General features: G+C 33.3%; 1 non-coding gene across 1 annotated transcript; it reads right to left on the bottom strand.

Annotated features, from left to right (window-relative positions):
• Window positions 1-19,593: 19,593 nt before the first annotated feature.
• Trnae-uuc lies at window positions 19,594-19,665 on the bottom strand. Its single transcript has one exon. It is a non-coding gene; the product is annotated as a tRNA-Glu (tRNA).
• Window positions 19,666-20,972: the final 1,307 nt, after the last annotated feature.

Here is a 20,972-nt window from a genome sequence, read left to right as displayed (position 1 = left end):
CACCTGTGCCAGAAGACACCGCTCTTCCATATCAATATCTTACAACAGCATATATTATAAGCGTGCGTGTGTGTGTGTGTTTGTGTGTGTGTTCGTGTGTCATGCACCTACATAAGTTATATATACATGTATATATTATTAAGTGTGTAAATTATAATATGCTTTTTAATAGTGATTCTACCTCATCATAATTGAGGGTTAGTAAATAATACAGACAGACAATCAAACAAATGTGCGATGTTGGGTCGCACTGTATTTAAAAAACCAGTTTGTTAATCCTTTAAATTGGTCTTGTGTTATTGGCTCACTTATATATCGAACCGTAACACGGTAAAAACTGTTACAGTTTGGCGGTAGAATTTGTTAAGGGATGATTTTACTCCATATGGTCCGAAGGCTTTCACTGGCATTATTGATACGTCTATAACAGATATAAGGGGAACGAAACAATCGCCTTATAGACATTACTTTATTAATTTAAAAATTGTATATTTATTACAGAATAAAGGTTTTCTTATAACGGTTTGAATTCGATTTTTAATGTGAAAAATCAATTAACGCTTGTTCGGGTATCATAATGACATTTAACAATTAAATTTTAGCTTCAAGACGATTCATAAATTCAAATCGTTTGCTAAAAAAACATTAATAAATAAGGTATATTATTCAATTCAAGATTATATTGATTATAAAAAAGTGTAGAGCGTATGTTTCACTTTCAGGCGAGATTTATTTAATGTTGTCTTAGATTTTCGCGATTATTACACATTGAAATAAAACTAGTTTTTAACGGATTTAATCGCGTATATTAATTATTTTAACATCCCGACGTTTCGAGCACTTTGCAGTGTTCGTGGTCACGGGCAAACTGAACGTCGAAATCACGTTTCGACAAATCACAGACGAAACGTCGGGATGTTAAAATAATTAATATACGCGATTAAATCCGTTAAAAACTAGTTTTATTTCAGAGATTTATTTATTTTATTTATTTATCCTTTATTGCACCCAAACTTAAAACTAAAAATTACATTATTGCTACACAAAATTGCAGGAGGTGCAACAGGCGGCCTTATCGCTCAGCAGCGATCTCTTCCAGGCAACCTTTGGGCAGATCATAATATTTACATATATGGGAAGGGTACAGTAATTTAAGTCATAATATAATACATACATTGTATAATATTACACAGTACTCAGATAACAATAAATATATAATATAAATATATACTATAATAAATATTTGCCAGTTCTTCTCGGTAGAAACTAAATTCCGAACCGGTGGTAACATTAAGCTTAATACGATTCTGAAAAATGATTCAAAGCCTTGAATGAAGTGTATTTTGATTTTGATGATTTTTTTATGTCATAGTTCGGATGGTTAAATCCGTCACCTGATGGTAAGTGGTCACAACTGCCCATAGATATTGACCGTAAAAAAAAACCTTCGGTCACCAATGCACCACTGACCTTGGGATCTAAGATGTTATGTCCCTTGTGCCTGTTGTTACCATCTCATTCACCAAACTAGAACACAACAATAGTAAGTGTTACTGCTTGGCGGTAGAATATATAATGAGTTGTACCTATTTTAGATTTTATGTTCGCCCCCCTCTCCACCGCCGCTCTACCCCCTTGTGTACCTGATCCGTGAACTACACACTTCGTTGCTATATACAAATAATAAATATATATAAATTTTATTAATTTCCCTTAATTAGAAATACTTTCAATAACTAACAATTTAGCGGTTTAACATCTGGCTTATATAATCTTTAAATATCAAATAACGGATTCGATAACTCCATCTCAAAAGCACCGTCATAAAAAAACCATACTTATAAATTTAAAAATAACATTTACTTAAATATTTCAATACGAAATCGGTTTCAAATGATTACATATTGTTATATCAATTTTGAATTTCGAACCTTTTGCGTTTTAACCGACGAATAACAGAACAGTGAACTTAGAAATGGCATGTCGCCTCAGTTGAAATCGGTCACTACATACCTATAAACCACATGACTCACCCCCCTCATAACTAATTCATAGCAAACGACGCGACGTCGCGATATCCAAATAGTTTTACAATAACTGACGCAATAACAAACTGACTGTCTATCAATGGGTAAGGTCGTCAGTAATTGCTTTGTTTCGCATGATGTTTGACTCAATAATAAAGTAGATTACATTGAACATACGGAGAGTTAATTTGTCGAACAATTTTTTGACGTTAAGCATCTATTGGCGCGTCTCGAGATCGACTCGTCCGCCGGAATCGTCCGTAAATAATTGAAGACTCTTTAACCGTTTACGGGCTATTCCGCGTCGGTCGCACACAATCTCCTATCGAAATGTTCAATAGTTTTTATGTCCCACACAGGAAAGAGCAATCATTATTTATATATATAGTTACTCGTTCCGGATTCACACGGGTACAATATCGGCCCGACCAGAGGTTTGAACTCAAGACCTTGAGACATTTGGCCTTAAAACTAGCCACAAGACCAACGAGGGATTAATCGCAATACTTTAAACTGAAATAGGCGTTTGTCGGTTTTAGTTATGAAAGTGTAGTTTAGTTTACTTGGTGGTAAATGAATCACCAAGAAAAAATAATTGTTTACTGACATACTCTGTAATTAAAATGGTGGAAAGAGTAGTTACTGAGTTTCTTGCCGGTTCTTCTCGGTAGAATCTACTTTCGGAAACGGTGGTAACTTTAAATTTGATTCAACAGTGTAATATGACGATTCAGAAGTGCTCTTAGCCAACTTGGATAAGGAATATTTAGATCTTGTTCTGACTTGTGTTTGCAAATAAACTTCAAGTCTTTAAATATCTGTTACACAGCTGCATATGATCCAGGGATGTGCTAGGTATTGTGGAATTGACTACGCGGACTATTGATGTTTAAATAGTTAATTTATTAAATAATTAACAATAGGTTCGCTTTGAATTCTATGCGTTGTTCGCTCGGTCAACTCAATAATCTTTGCGCTGTTAATATTTATACTTAAAATATAGACCAGATTATTTACTAATAAAATTGTTGTACGTTAACCGTACATATACGGATGATTATGATTTCACTATTGTTATAATATATATATGTTTTTACGATAGACAGTATAGATCAATATTTATTTTGTAGATACCATATGGATATGTATGTATATGTGTTTTTTTATGTAGTTTTATATAAGTATGTGCATGTATTGTTATATATTGTTAATTCATTTTTAATTACAGCCTTCATGGTTTTTTGTTTAAAGGTTGACCGGCAGGGAACGCCTTCAGGCATTAAGTCTGCCTTTTGTCCCATTAACTTTACGGTGGTCAATAAATTATTTAAATAAATAAATAAAATACTAATAACGTGGTTATTATTTTACAACAAACGTCTCCAACATTTCGAATCGATAGCACTTCTAAAACATTCCAAGTTCTATGTCTTTTAAATGATTATTAGTAATCTTATCAGAGGATCGCATTTTTTACCTTCCATTTGAATGCAACGTCACGGACGCGTTGAAATCACGGCTTACAACACATAATATAATCTTTTTTTATTAACATATATGTCATTTAGGCTGTGAATGGTTTGGCACTGAACTTGCATGTTGATCATCTCACACCACATGCTTGGTGGGTTTTCAGTTGTCACACGGAGGTTTTAAAGCTACTGAACTATTTCATCTTTACCCATTAACATATAGATATACGGAATGGTTTATAGTATGTTGAAATGCCAATATTTACTGCTGATATACACTTATTTATACCTATATTATAAAGAAGTAAGATTTTGTTTGTTTGTAAGTAGGGGGTAATCTCTGGTACTAATGGTCCAATTCTAATTGTTTTTGTCACAGGGAGATACAATATACTTGTTATATGAGTATAAATTATAGTTATATAATATAATTTTCTTCATTCATAAATTGAGCCCGATCGATATCATTAGGCTTTATCATACCAGTGGTTAGAACACGTGCATCTTAAACGATGATTGTGGGTTCAAACTCAAACAAGCACCAGTGAATTTTCATGTGCTTAGTTTGTGTTTATAATTCATCTCGTGCTCGGCGGTGAAGGAAAACATCGTGACGAAACCTGCATGTGTCTAATTTCAACGAAATTCTGCCACATGTGTATCCACCAAATCGCATTGGAGCAGCGTAGTGGAATATGCTCCAAAACCTTCTCCTCAAAAAGGAGAGGAGGCCTTAGCCAAGCTGTGGTAAATTTACAGGCTGTTAATGCAAAATATATAATATACAAATCAAAATGGCTGCTATAAAACCATGACGACGAGAAACAAATTTCCATAATAGTTTCCGCCTGTATATTGCTCGAAGGGTATACAGTAGTTACATATATATGATTTTATATGTATTGTATATGTTTGTTTACTGTTTGAACAGTTATTTATATTTCAGTTTAATGGACTAAACATAGTCTAATGTTAATGGCCGTAAAACTAAAGTATATAAAGACACGCCATAGCTATAAAAACTTACCTTAAGGATCGCCAGAACAAAACTCTATCATATAAACGAATTAAAATAATCGATACAAAACTTCGAGAAATCTACATTCGGATAAATATCTCGCGTCTTAATTTTTTAAAATTATATCCCTGACTCGACATTAACATATTCGAAACTCGATTCGATTGTTTCGAGAAATCGATTCCGTTTATCATTTTATTATCGATTTAAATACAAAAAAAAAATATTGTAATAACTGGCTTCTGTTTCGAGAAATTCGCATAAAAGATATATCGGATAATACTTAAGTCTGTATTTATATAATTGGTCGGTTGAATGATTTAGGTATAAAATTGACTAGCTATCTTCCTCGCCTTGTCTGGAATATCTTATCAAACTAATAGGTAGTAAAAGCCTATTTATATCCTAAGGGCTAAGGCCTCCTCTCAAGGGAATTTTGAAGACAATTTCAATCCTGCTCCAATACGAAGAGTAGCCTTCAAATAGGTATTATAGTGTAAAGTGTATCTTGCGGAACAATTTTCTCTAAAATTATCACTGTTTCTCTTCGATATTGTGCATGTATTATACATATAAACTTTCCCCTTGAATCAATCTATCTATTAAAAAAGCCGCATCAAAATCCGCTTAGTAATTATAAAGATCTAAGCATATATAGGGACGACAGCGATAAGCGACTTTGTTTTATACCATGTAATGATATCATCCAATTCGGTTCAGTGGTTAGTCTATGATAGAGCAACAGACAGAGTTACTTTTGTATTTATAATATTAATATAGATTATTCTAATAATAAAACTTTTAATAAAATTTTAGGGATCATTAGGGTTGTCAATTATAATCAACAACATTTGTTAAATTTAATGCAATACTTTACTCTTATGAATGCCCAAAAATCTGCAAAACGAGGCTTAGACGGTGTCCCTTGTAAAAATGCATATGACGTTTCAGGATAATGAATAAAGTTGATTTACAATTCTTAGTATAATTATTACAACATAGAACGTACTATATCTAATTAGACGAAATTAATTGAGCGATTAAATGTATTAAATTGCTTGATTAAATTTAATGCCGGTTTATTTTAAAGGTGCATTACAAAAACATATCCCCGGGCGTGAAAGATTTCAAACGGCTTGGTGTAGAGTACGTAATGTTTTAGAATTGACATTTAAATTGTTAAAGTGTCGAGAAACTTGTTTGTTTGGGAAGTAACTTATATTTGTAATGTAGAGCGATTAAGATGGAAAAATAAAACAATCGAAATTGTTTAAAAAAAATTTTTGGCGAGTATTTGTCATTCGATATCAGCTGTGATTGGCAGTATAGACAATACTATACTCAATTCTTGTAAGCTAATTCGTCAAAATTATTAACAAAGGTTTCCTATCGGTCGGTTATCTCTCACAGACAACATTCGTTGAAAGGAGGCAATTGACTTAGTTAAAAAATAGCTATAATATTGAATATGTTTTCCTGAAGCATAATTTAATAAATATATTTAAAAAAAAGTAGATTATATTTGGCGAACGAGCCAATGGGCCACTGATAGTAAAGTCACCACTGCATCGCCTCAAACCGGAACACAACAGTACTAATTATAGATGCTTGGCGATAGAATACATAACGAGTTTTACCTACACAGACGGGACCGCACAAAGCCCCAACATGAATAAAAAAAAATCGTTAAAATAATCATGTAACTTCTATTTTTTCTTAAGTCTATGTAACGGGCACCAAATACCCTACCATTAGTTACGATATACCATTGTTTATTTCGGTCCAGAAACCGTAGTAACTATTAAATTACATATTTATACAATTGTGAATTACTTAGAAATCGAAATAGCTTGACTAGTGACGCTCCCTCGGTTTACTCGAGCTCATAAATATTTATATCGTACATTCGTTATTGCAGTCGATGGTCAATTTTATCACGACACGTGCTCGGTATGAATAGCCGAACACCTCAGTGGTTTAAACAATTGCCCGTTAAACATTAGGTTTGAATCTACAATTTATATCAACATTGAAGCAGCGTGGAGAGGAGGCCTTAGCCCAGCAGTGGGATATCCACAGATCATTATTTATACACGGTACCTATAATCACAGCAACATTTGTACATACCTATAAACCACGTGACTCACCCCCCTAATAACTAATTTATAGCAAACGACGCGACGTCGCGATATCCAAATAGTTTTACAATAACTGACGCAATAACAAACTGACTGTCTATCAATGGGTAAGGTCGTCAGTAATTGCTTTGTTTCGCATGATGTTTGACTCATTAATAAAGTAGATTACATTAAACACACGGGGAGTTAATTTGTCGAACAATTTTTTGACGTTAAGCATCTATTGGCGCGTTGCGAGATCGACTCGTTTAACCTTCGCTGTTCTCTACTGTGTGTATGCAGGTTGAATACTGCGGAATTCGTTGATATATATTGTTATTATTACTCGGATAAAACTAAACAAATATAGAGTAGGAATCACTTGATATGAAAGCAGGAATATATAAAAGCAGAAATAAATGATTTTAAATACATTTAAAAGTTCGACGACTTTGTCGCACGTGTGTACACAGAGATCTGTCAACATTTTGAATGAGTAATAGCTTCGTAGTGACCCAGTTATTATTACCAATAGTCTACCGGTTCGAGTCCCGGGAGGGCATGATTTGGAAACAATTAAAGACGCTTGAGGATTACGTAATAAAATTATTCACTAACCCAGTAAGATACAAAGATATAAATTTGCTTTACATGTCTGTTTGTTATCAGATAAAGCCTAAATTATTAACTAAAAATAAATAAATCAGATTTTCCATTGTTTTCGTTCCAAATTTAAATTTAGATTTCTATTTACTTGGTGGTATTTCAACGCCAAACAGTACTATTACTACTATATTAAGTATTGTTGTGTTCCGGTTTGAAAGGTAAGTGAGCCAGTGTAACTACGGGCACAAGGGACATAATAACTCAATTCCTATGGCAGTGTCCATTGGCGATGTAAGTTATAAAATTTTAGACCAACATCTATTTTGGCCACTATCAGATCCATGGGCCAAATTAAAAAAAAAAAAAAACGTTGAGAAAACTTACTCACTCTTAGTCAGAGTAAATCGTCATTATTAATTCTACTTGCAATAGGCTATTTGACTGGTTTTTAAAATCCATTTTATATTATTTAGTAGAGGTTAAGGAACCCCGTAAAAGCTGTTTTTTTTTATTCTAATACATATTTGCTGTAAAATATCAAATAAAAAATTCCATATTTAAATAGCGCGCGAAAACGCTACTTTGACAATATGGCGCTGCAATGGGATCGGTGACGTCAATTCCCTGTATTGTAATCTGTGGCACATATAATCAAAATACAGTAGGAACAAACAAACAAACAAACGAGATTAACAAGCCAGTGTCGTCGTCATAAGCCCGACCAATCAGGAGCGTTTGTGTCACGTGACAAACGTTTAAAAAAAATGCATTTTTATTTAATAAACTCATAATATATAATGATTACAATAATTGACACTTTATTTTTCGCCTAGTCAAATAGCCTATTATGAAGAAGTTATATTCTCGTGTTACAGATCGAAGAGTAGTTACAGGCTCAAGGGACAATTATACCGTTGTAGATATCATTAGCAACAGCTGACTTATTCATATTTCCGAAATCTCTTACACCATACTACTTTAAAAAGGCGTGGTGTGTTACACGTAGAATTTATCACAAACGAAAATATCAAAAAATGTATCAATCAATTTAATGAATCTTGACTCAGATGACCTCCGTGGTCATGTGAGCGGCGGTTTTCATGGGTCCCGGGTTCGATTCCCGGCCGAGCCGATGTAGAAAATTTTCTCTAGTTTTCTATGTTGTCTTGGGTCTGCGTGTTTGTGGTACCGTTGTTACTTCTGATTTTCCATAACACAAGTGCTTTAGCTCCTTACATTGGGATCAGAGTAATGTATGTGATGTTGTCCAATATTTATTTATTTATTCATAGGAAAATCTGGTCTCAAAAGAGAGTTACAAGCTCTACGCTCTTAAGTCAACTTATCATACTTAATATATCTAGCTATAATTATAAATGGGGAGAAGTGTTTTTGTGTTACCTATCTGAACCGAACTGAGATGCAGTGCGTTTCGGAAGTTTTAGTGAACAATGTGATCACATAAGTAGCTTCGCTTCGAAGTTTAACTTCCTTTAAATTCGGACTATCGACTTGAAAAGCCTAAAAAATATTTGTTTTATAAAAAAAAAAACCTAACAAATTCGAAAGTTCACTAACGACATCGATAAACTATTATTATTATAAATCAACGTTAAATCATTCGTTTAAGTTACGAAAGCAATCGTTTCGCCGAATCGATTACTTTACGGTACAATCGTAATCGGTTAAGCGCTTAACGGTATAGACTATTTCTTTTTTTTTAAATATTATTTGGAAAGATCGCGAGTTCTGATGTTAATAGAGATGTATTACGTATTTGCCAAAGTAAAATTATCTGTCATCGTAACCGGTTTGAACTGGATTACCAAGATGTTTACGTCAGCTTCTGATTGTGTTCTTTCAGTATATTATTGGTCAGGATCTTGGATTCCACCTTGGTTTTTAACATTCATCACATATTTCTTCAGCTGCAAGCAATGTTACTTAGTACTAGTTGCGTTCTGGTTTGAAGGGTGAGAGAGCCCGTTAACAACACAAGGGACATAGTGTTTCAGCTAACAAGGTTGGTGGCATTGGCGAATGATTGATGAATTAATATGTCTTATAGGACCTATGTCCTTGGGTTTGGTAAACACTTAGCAAGAAACCAATATTAAAAAAAAAAAAACTGTTTTTTTTTTTTAATAATTTATTTATTATGATAACTACACGTCTTCTTAAATAATAAAAAATAAACAATAACGACTTCCGTAGATTAGTTTAGATCTCGACCAATGATGTCAAGGCAATTCAAGGTCAATGTATATTCGACTTTACTAGTTCTGCCATTGAAATTAACTTAAGATATTATTCCATTATAACTCTCAAGGTTCGTAACTTCAACTTATGTAATAACAAACTAACCGACCCGGCTTCGCGGGTACAATAAATATATAAATAAATAAATATTGGACAACATCACATACATTACTCTGATCCCAATGTAAGTAGCTAAAGCACTTGTGTTATGGAAAATCAGAAGTAACGACGGCACCACAAATAGCCAGACCCAAGACAACATAAAAATGTGATGAAATTTTTCTACATCGACTCGGCCGGGAAGCGTACCCATGAAAACCGATGTACATACTACTTGACCACGGAGGTCGTCATATATATATCTTTGCGTCAGATAATTTAATAAGTAGTAGTGAATAATTAAATTGTAATCAGTTAGTTCTGAGATTTGATTCCGGATGGCGCTAGTGACGTCAATCGCTGTTTGTCATGTTAAAAAAAAAAAACAAAAAATGTGACCCGTCAAGAGGGATATGACGGATGGTGTCGCGGCCTATGAAATAGTGTTAAATCAATATACGATAAATCAGCTATCGACGAAATTCTTGTTGACTTCCAGGCAGGATATATTAAATACATATGTAATTGTATTTAACTAACATGACTGTATTTTTAAATGTTGAAAAATAGTAACTACTGAGTTTCTTGTCGGTTCTTCTCGGTTGAATCTACATACCGAACCGGTGGTATTTTCACTTAATATAGTTTGATAAATGAAGTACGTTTTGATTTTGATTTTAAATAATACAACGAATTGACGTCATACGAATATGGTGACCTCGAACCAAACAATGTAGCCGGCTCCCTGCTATATATATATATATGAGTGTGTATGTGTGTGTGCGTGTGTGTGTTTTAGATTGAAGACAGGACGTATAAAAAAGTATTTCTTCCGGCTAATATAGTTCCAATTTTCGTCTTCTTTCTACAATAATACACATGTATATCTCTTAAATCACTTCGTTTATTGACAAAACATAAAATCCGTTGCGTAGTTAAAAAGATTTAAGCGACAGACGGCGGTAAGCGATTCTGTTTTATACTATGTAAAAATAACGTAATTTCCAACAGAATGACCCCATCAAAACTGCTCTCAGAAATTATTACACAATCAAAAACGCCATGTACAAATTAAGTTAAAAGACGACCCTATCAAAATCACCCTACAAATTTCTACTTTCGATAGTTAGATAAATTTGATCCTTATGACTATAAATTTAAGGATAGTTTTTATATGTCTTAAGATAACTTTGATTCGTTCAATCCGTTAAATTTGATCGGAACAAGCCCCCATCGATTTGCTGACATTTATACTTTGTTGATATAGGGTTGACAAAAATATTTAATAATTTATCAAAACATAGCAAAATAAATGATATCGTCTTAAATCTATAATAATATAATAAATGGGAAAGTAACTCCGTCTGTCTGTCTGTCTTTGAAGGTCAAACTACTGAACCGAATTTGATGAAATTTGTTAGGAAGCTTGACATCTGACGACACACCCCTAAAAATAGCTTAACATAAAATATAAATAAAAAAAATACAACTTGGTTTTTTTTTTCAAATTTAAGATAATAACGTAGTATAACAATTGTGTGACTTTCATAAAACAAACTACTATTTATACGTAATAAATGTGTACTAAATATATCTGTGTAATTAATAATTTCATTTTAATTTAAGGATAATCACAGCGATCACCGGCCCTGAGATAGAAACGATCGCTCCAGGCACCAGGTGGCTAGGACTGCCAAAAAACGAATGAAACGAATATTTCAAGCGAAGAGTGACATTTGTAAACATATTTTGAGACCCAGAGATACCTTCAATGATCAGGACCTTACCAATTTTTTATCAATATAAGATGATTAGAGGTACATTCATGATGGCAAAAACGGGATCTAATCAAGGCGCAAATATGGAAGGCAACTAAGGGCACCTTTAAAAACAACGTTAAATAAAGACTTAAAGGAGATGCTTACAGCGATGAGTTTACATATTAACTGATTAAGTTTTAAGTAATATTTGTATGAACTCTGATCTGAAATTTGAATTTGGAAGCTGCGGTTTTATAACCTTACTAGAAAAAGAAGGTTAACCGTGACTATATCTAGAACCGAAGATAATGTGAATAAATTCGTGGGCGGTTGAATTTAAATAAATAATAACTTTATAACGTTCCAAAATTAAAATTGCGTAGGAGTCGTTGATTATAACTTCATTATGTTCGAAATTCAAATATTTATAAAGATTTAAATGAAAAGATTTATGGTAAGCTATAATTAGTGACTCAAACATATATTATATATAAAATTTTTGGTCGTTACCAATTTTAGAATAACAAATATTTAAATAAATCGATCGATATAATTGTCATGATAAAAAATGTAATGTTTTAATTTTAAGTGACAACCCTATTCCAATCCCTTAGAACAGCGAAATCTGATAAAACATCCCTTATCTTTTAACCCGACAAGACATGTGTTAAATTAATTTATTTATAAACAGATTTAAATACAAATATTTTTTTAATTATTTAGACATTATGATTATTTTCCTATAGACTTTATTTTTTAATTAGGTAGGTTACCTGTTGGTAAGTGGTCACCCCCGTCCATAGATATTGAGACTGTAATAAATATTAACTATTCCATTTCCAATTCGCCAGTGTTGGGCACTGAGAGGTTACATCCCTTGAGTCTGTACACTGGCTCACTGGCTCACAAACGACCTATATGAAGTATTACGTATACCACGTAATGAGTGACTAGTGCCTAAGCAGGCGCACACAACGCTTCACAAAGTCCTACATTAACAGCCTGTAAATTTCCCACTGCTGGGCTAAGGCCTCCTCTCTCTTTGAGGAGAAGGTTTGAAGCATATTCTACCACGCTGCTCACATGTGACAGAATTTCGTTGAAATTAGACGCATGCGGGTTTCCTCACGATGTCACACAAAATCACACAAAGTCCTACCGCCAAGTAAATTTCCAATTTCCATTTGCAGTCGAAACACTTGGATCTTGGAGTAGCCTGTAAATTCGATGGCGCTTGCCCGGGTTTGAACTCGCAATCATCGCGTATTCATATAACCGAAGCGTTTATGATCTTTTACTTGAATCGACGGTACAGTTAGCAGAAAAAGTCTGAGTATAGGTACAGTTAATTATCGGGATTGTAATGTTGATTTTAACGGCAGATGCAATAAAAATTGAGTTTTATTATATTTAAATATCCAAAATAGCGTTGTAACAGTTTTACTCTCGTATTGAGCGTGGTAGTGTTTTATTAACGCTTGTAGTAGAAATTGCAATCCACTAAACTTAAGTAATTTTAATGCACATTAGAATTTATTTTTGTAATAAAATGGCCTTAGTAAAAAGAAAGTTTTTTTTTTTATTGCATTTGTTGGCGGACGAGCATAGGCGCCACCTGATGGTAAGTGGTCACCACCGCCCATAGACAAAGGCGCTGTAAGAAATATTAAGCATTCCTTACTTCACCTATGCGCCACCAACCTTGGGAGCTAAGATGTTATGTCCCTTGTACCTGTGATTACACTGGCTCACTCACCCTTCTAACCGGAACACAACAATACAGAGTACTGTTATTTGGCGGTAGGCGGCGAGTTCCCACTAAGCTAAGGTAAAGCTCCCTCTGAGTAAAAGTAACCTTACTCAAAGTACGGAGTTAATTTCGCCACGTTGCTCGAACGCAGGTCGGTGGAATTCGCTCGAAATCTTCAAATATAGTAATGAGTATCTTGCGGAATAATTATATGTTTTTAATAAATGTTTTAAACTAAGATCCGAGATGGACTAGAGGTTAGATGGCATGCATCTTAACCGATGATTGCGGGCTTAAACCCAGGCAAGAACCACTGAATTTCCATGTGCTTAATTTGTGCTTATAATTCATTTTGTGCTCGGCGGTGAGGAAACCAGCATGTCTCAATGTAAAGCCATATTTGCCACAAACCGCATCGGAGCAGCATGGGGGAATATGCTCCAAGCCTTCTTCCTACCTTCAAAATCTGAATAGTACACCTTTTCGGGACACATCACGGTTTCAGACATCAACATAAGATAAGATTGTGTTTTTTTTTAGTTCTTTTGTTGCTGTTTTCTTATAGTCATCAGTTAATGTTTAATTTTCTTTTTTATTTTTTTTTCAATGTTTGGCATGTGTTTTTGTCCTAAATAAACGCTTTCTTGTTCTTAAAGACACTATGCCGTTTAAATCTGGAATGCGTCCTTCCTGTGCCCTTTAATTTGGATGGCAGTTCATTGGCGTGAGTTGATATTCTCATCCAGTGATCTCTTGTTCGAGGATGTTGATCTTTAGGTCCTCATGTATATCTTCGTTACTCACAAACTCAAACTCAAATTCCTTTATTCAACATAGAAGCATGACACTTACTTATTGATGGTCAAATTAAACACTACCACCGGTTCGGAAAAAGGAACACCCTGACCTGAGAAGAACCGGCTAAAGAAACTCAGCGGGTTTTTTTTTGTCAAATTAATTACATACATAATTGTATATGAATAGAAACAGCCAGGAGGCGATCGTTTCATTCCCAAGGTGTGCTATCAAACATAAACTCACTAATTGTATAGTAACCTTTCGCACACAAGCGTTCCTTAACATTTTTTTTTTAATTTGGCAACAGAAGCATTTTGAACGCTTTCTGGGATCCTGTTGTAGAAGCGTATACATTGCCCCATAAAAGAGTTACTGACTCTATGCAGTCGAGTAACGGGAGTAACAAGATTGTGTTTGTTCCTTGTACCAATGTTATGAGAATCACATTTCCTCATAAAAATATTAATATTTTTCCGTACATACAAATCATTACAGGATATATATTGAGAAGCAACAATCAATATCTTAATTTCTTTAAATTTATACCGTAATGATTCCTTGGCTCCTAGGTTATAGATTGCGCGAATAGCGCTCTTCTTCAGCACAAGTATTTGGGTATATCTAGCATGGCTCTCAATGCCTTGCTTTGAAATCTTTAAAGATTCTACGTTACTAACTCAATCATTTAAGCTATAAGTAAACTGCGTAAAATCATTACCCTCCATAACTTCGCAGTTAAATTGGAGAATTGAAAATGACCATATAATTGGTCGTCCACGAACCGTTCTGGACATTTCAATAGTTTTATTGATAATAATAAAAAAAAAAATGTAATTTTGTACCATCTTCGTGAACACTCAAATTCTTTTAAGCCATTGGCCCGTGACTGTATGCGTCTATCGAGAGGTTTTGGGTTCCTTTGTATAGAAAGAAAAACCGTTTAATTTTATAAAAATAAGTAATAATTACAAATGTTGCCGTCTTTACTTACGAAATTGTATGTATTTTTATTTAATGTGTGTTTTAAAAAAATGTGTGTGTTTTTTTATTCTAGCTATTAATGGCCTTTAGTGTTAACAGTTAAAAATAATTTGAAATAATAGTAAGTTTAAAAATGTTCGAAACATCCTAATTAATATTATATATTTTTTCTAAAATTTACAATAATATAAAAAAAATATCTATAATGCTAAAAAACGTTTTTACTATACAAAATATTATACACGAAAATCGTTATTTTTATGTACGGAACCAAATCAATAATGATCAACACACTTGACACTATTCAACTTTGAAGATGGAATGGTTACAAATCACGATGTCAAAGTTTCTCAGGGGATTTCGGGGTCAGTGTCACGGCTGTGTTCGATTTGAGGTCAGAAAAAAACAACGCGGGGAGTTACAGTCGCAGCAGATAGACGAGAATGCGTTCTAAATTTAAATTTGCATTTTTTGTATTATTGGGGAACGATCGAACGTTCGAAAGTTAAATCTAATTCAGGCAAATTTACTGAATAAATAAATTCATTCTAAATTTAAATTTGCATTTTTGTAGTTTTTGTAATAAGGATCAATGTACATCAGCCCTAGAAACGTAAGAGAATATTTCTAAATAGACAAAGTACTGTACATTGTGTTTAAGCAAGGATTTCGCCCAATAGTGGGACATTATCAAACTTCAACCTCTAATGGAAGTGATATTTCAACACGAGGCAACCTTACAAAATCAATTTTTTTATATAATGTTAATAATAAAATAGTTTTATTTTGAATCAAGATGGCTGCTCCCAGACGAGTTCTCATCTGAAGGTCGTGCTTAATTCAGGTACCACTCAGTTTTGAAGTGGAAATATTCACAATTCTTATTCTAAGAAAATATTGTGAGAGAAAAATTTATAAAATGAAAGTAGTTCCAAAAGATACACATGCATGTATATATGCTGATCATAGTAGGAAAATATAATAATGGGTTCCGTTACTTTTTTAACAATTACTGTATAGGTTGTGAAGATGGGGGGGGGGGGCGGTGGATTTTTGTTAATCTTTCACGCATTGGAATAGAGATAAATTATATCCTGATCTAATAGGCTACCTAACAGCTTCCCCCCTTCCAAACCTATACTATTATTAGACACGTTCATTGAATACCTTAATCATTGAGGATTCAACTAGGGGCGAGCACCGCTGAATTCTTACTCAATGGAGCAACATGGTGACATTCAAAGGTTCATACCTAGCCATGGTACTTTACTTCTTACATTTATGTTATATATATATATATATATATAATATTTCAACATAAACATATTAAAACGAATGCCTTTTCAAATCCCGTTTACGCTGAAATGACTAATTGATAGATGGATCAAGCTGATTGTGATGCATTTTATATTTAAATTGTTATTTAAATCTATGCTTAATATTATAAATGTGAAAGCAACTCTGTCTGTCTGTCGCTCTTTCACTACCGAAGCAATGAACCGAATTTGACGAAATTTGGTATGAAGCAAACTTGAACTCCAAGGAAGGACATAGGCTACTACTTTTGCCTAACACATGACAATCAACCGTTAAAACGCGAACGAAACCTCGGGCATCAACTAGTTACAAAATAAAACGACAAAAAAACGTTAACCCTGCTGGAGTGTTTACAAGACGCAGATCTTAATGAATCAATTCTGACTTTAAATCATAGAAAAACACAACGGATTTAATCTATACTTAAAACATCGTGAGGAAACCTGCACGTGGTGGAATAGAATCCACGTGTATCCACCATTGGAAAAGTATACTGGTGTTACTTTCAAACCAAAAGATGAGGTCTTTGCCCAGCAATGATGACATTAAAGGGCCGTTCATTCTTTACCCTAAAATAAAACAAAGGCAAAATGTAGAAAAAAAAACCAATTCGACCCTATAATTGCAACTTAACCTAGAAACAGTATATTTATTGACCTACAAAGCTTAACACTGCGCCACACAAGTGTGCGTGTCAATTAGTTACTATAAATATGCTCCTACACGTGGCCACTTGAATTTTATAAAAGGAAATGTTTTTTTTTATTTAATAAAAATAAAAAAGTTATTTTTTAGTTCTAAATATAAATAGCTATTGAATTTATGACTTTTATATACGAGCTCTTGGTTTTAAAACTACGAGTACTATTCAGTAACGGAATTAATGGTAATAAACTTACGGCCTTATAAAAGTTATTTAGCAGAGTTTTAATCTACTATTTTTATGTGAAAGGTTAGTGGATACCTTGGTACTGAGATGTTATGTCCCTTGTGACTATAGTTTACTTTTACCTGACCTCACCTTATTTCTTTTTTTTTGGCATCAATATCGTTGTCGACGGCGCATTCCACAAGGCTGCGTTCTATCACCCACTCTGTTTCTTCTGCATATCAATGACTTGTTGCAAATCAGTAACATTCACTGCTATGCAGACGACAGCACCGTAGACACCTCATACACCGGCCGTGCTAATATTTCTCGGGAAATCGGTAAAGTACATTAAAAACGGCTTTCTCAATTACCGTCATAATTGATTTGGCGTTAAGAAAACAGATCATTGTTTAATTAAGCATCCTAAGCAACATTTAGGGGTAAAATTCTATTGTTATGTTATGAGGCTGCAATATGGCGTCGTACGATATATTTGAAAAACACCCGTGATGAGAAAGACACGCTGGAGAACTTGGTAAAAAATCAAGGAGGTGTTAGTCTATAACCTAAAAACGGTTATTCATGACGATGACGCGGAAGAACCATACAGACTAGAGAATCTAGATCCCCACGAAGACTACTAAAGTTACTACAGACCAATGAATAAGTGAAACTCGAATCAGGTAATAAAAAAATCTAAATATACTTTATTCGAGTAGGCTTTTACAAGCACTTTTAAATCGTCATTTAACAAACTATATTAAGTAAAGCTACCATCGGTTCGGAATGTAGATTCTACCGAGAAGAACTGGCAAGATTTCTGTAGTTACTCTTTTTCAACATCCAAATATACAGTCATGTTAGTTAAATACAATTATATATGTATGTATGTAATAAAGACATACAGGCACATAAAACTAACGTAAAACCTACGTAATTACACGTCACGTCACAAAAAAACGTTTTATAACAAGGAGGTCTTAAATTAACAGGGTACCTTTTTATGGACGGTGACCACGAACTATCGGATCTATATATTTAATCATCTAAATCTTTGATTAAAATAAAATATATATATAAATTAAAACAAGCAAATATATGCTACCCAAGTGTGTTAGTGCCATTATTTAAAAATCTTAATCGCCCAATAAACCACTAATACAAGTTTTTTATTCATCAATGCAGCGTATAATTATACGGCCATCGAGTTTGTTTTTTTTTAAACTCGTCTATAGCGCTAAAGCCTTGTCCGTAATGCCGGTATTTCGACTAGCAAATAATGAAGTGTAAACGCGCGTTGATTGGTTAAAATAGTTTCGCAAACAATTTCATTGGTTAACGGATTTCATTTTCGTCTTATTACTAACATAGTGTAAATAAATCATCAATGATGTATATCAAGTATCTTTAAATATAATTTAAGTATGGATATACTTTTACTTGGTGGTGGACTTTGTGCAAGCCCGTCTGAGTAGGTACCAGCCGTACAGCCCTGGTACCGTCCAGCCTTAATATTATAAATCAAAAAATCAAAGTATACTAATTATTTAAGTAAGCTTTTACAAGCACTTTTGAATCGTTTTACAAGCTATATTAAGTGAACCGGTGGTACCGGTTCGGAATGTAGATTCTACATTTAAAATACAAAATTATTTTAGCCAAATACAATTACATATAGTATATAATATATCCTGCCTGGAAGTCAACAAGTATTAGCCCCATGCTTTCTATCATGTAGGTACATATATAATTCTGTATTGAACAATAGGCTTTTTTATTATTGTATTTTTAACAAATTATTTCAATTTATGAATCGACAATGTTCAAAACTAAATCAATTAAAAACAAACTTTATTCGTTTGTACGTTGGAAGTAATCTCGGGAACCAATGAACAAATTCAAAAGCTGTTTTCACTGATACATTATTCTTGAGTGATATTAGCTGAGCCATTTTTTTTCTGACAAAAAGAAGTATCTCGTACATTTCAAATGATGTAGTGAGTAAATTTTTCTCTATTACCAGTTTTTTTTATTTATAACATTGGATCTCTTCGAAGGCTGCGGAATTAAAGGTAAGTAAGTAGGTACTGATCTATTTGTATGTGTTTCTGTCTCTATTTTATATACACATATTATAAATAAATCAAGTGCTTAAAATTTTTGTTGTTATAATTATGTATAATAACATTGATGTATATTTCTTACTAGCTGAACTTTAATAGAGACTAATCCTCGCGACATTTTTTAAAATTTTATTATCTGCAACGAACCTTTTAAAGAGTCCTACCCCGAACTCTATAGACATACAAAACCTTGGCAAAAACAAAAAAATTTTAGAGTAAATGACTCTAGTAATATTATACGAAAAAAAAAAAAAAAACAATTTTTTTTCCTATAGATATAAATAAACTAGCTAAGTACCATCAAAGTATCGTAATTAACTGAGTTTTAATTACATAAAATGTTTAATAATAAATGTAAAAACTTACAATTAAAAAAAAAGTAAAAAAATTTGGTTTCCCGTACCGGGAATCGAACCCGAGCCTCCTGGGTGAAAGCCAGGTATCCTAGCCACTAGACCATACGGGAGATGAATAACATATCGAAAAAGTTGTATAATACAGAAATATAAATAAAATATTTTTTTTTTATGAATTTTTATATTGCATTTATCTATAAACATATAATTACGCGATCTATAAATACATTTAAGATTGGGTTGATTATGAATATTATTAAAATATTTACCTTCGACATAAAAAAAAAATCAGTGTTTTGAATCGAACTTTTACTTTGAATGAGAAATGCCTTGTGGTGGAATACAAAAGTTATGCTTAAACATTCCAGCTGTAAACATACTTTATACTTTCATAAAAAAAGTCTACACAATAATTCAGTATTGAAAATACAACCTTGTCAAATCAACATAACAACACGTTGCTCTGACGCTGCACATAAATAAAAAACGAGGTACAACGACATGGTACTAAATCGCGAGAATGACCGTATCGTAAACTTAGTCATTGAAAAACTTACAATTGACTGTTAGTCATATGTTCGTCATCTTGAGTCATATTAACTATATATTTCGTTCCAAATTCAAATTATTTTATACTCTCACTTGTCAAATATTTCTAGAAATTTCTCTACATAAGTTTATTATCAGCGTTTTCGAAATTCAAATTTAGAATTTTCTTTTCGAACTGATTTTAATTTTGGAGCGAATTGTCGATGTTCCAATTTTGAAATTTTTATATTGTAATCTTTTATATTAATAGCGTAAACCGATTTTTGTCCCAGTGATTATGGGACGATAGCTACGCAAAAAAAACGGAACGTTGGCGGAATACACATGTGGCAGAATTTCGTTGAAATTAGACACATGCAGGTTTCCTCACGGTGTTTTCCTTCACCGCCGAGCACGAGATGAATTATAAACACAAATTAAGCACATGAAATTTCAGTGGTGCCTGCCTGGGTTTGAACTCGAAATCATCGGTTATGATGCACGCGTTCTAACCACTGGGCCTTCTCGTCTCTCTTATTAATTTGATTACATTTCATTATAGAGAGCGAAAAAAAGTTACTGTATAAGGAAATAAATGTAAAACGTAAAAAAAATTAAAGTATATTGTAAAATAAATATTGGCCAACACCATTACTTTGATCCCAGGGTAAGTAGCTAAAGCACTTGTGTTATGAAAAATCAGAAGTAACGACGGTACCACAAACGCCCAGACCCGAGACAATATAGAAAACTAATGAACTTTTTCTACATCGACTTGACCGGGAATCGAACCCGGGACCTCGGAGTGGCGTTCCCATGAAAACCACACACACACACTAGTCGACCACGGAGGTGTACACAGAGAGGTGGAAGACCTAAACGTTATTAA

The sequence above is a fragment of the Vanessa atalanta genome, chromosome 27, assembly GCF_905147765.1.
Source record: "Vanessa atalanta chromosome 27, ilVanAtal1.2, whole genome shotgun sequence".
NCBI classification, from domain to species: Eukaryota; Metazoa; Arthropoda; class Insecta; order Lepidoptera; family Nymphalidae; genus Vanessa; species Vanessa atalanta.
Note: the sequence above shows the minus strand (reverse complement) of the source record. Positions and strands in the feature narration are given on the sequence as shown.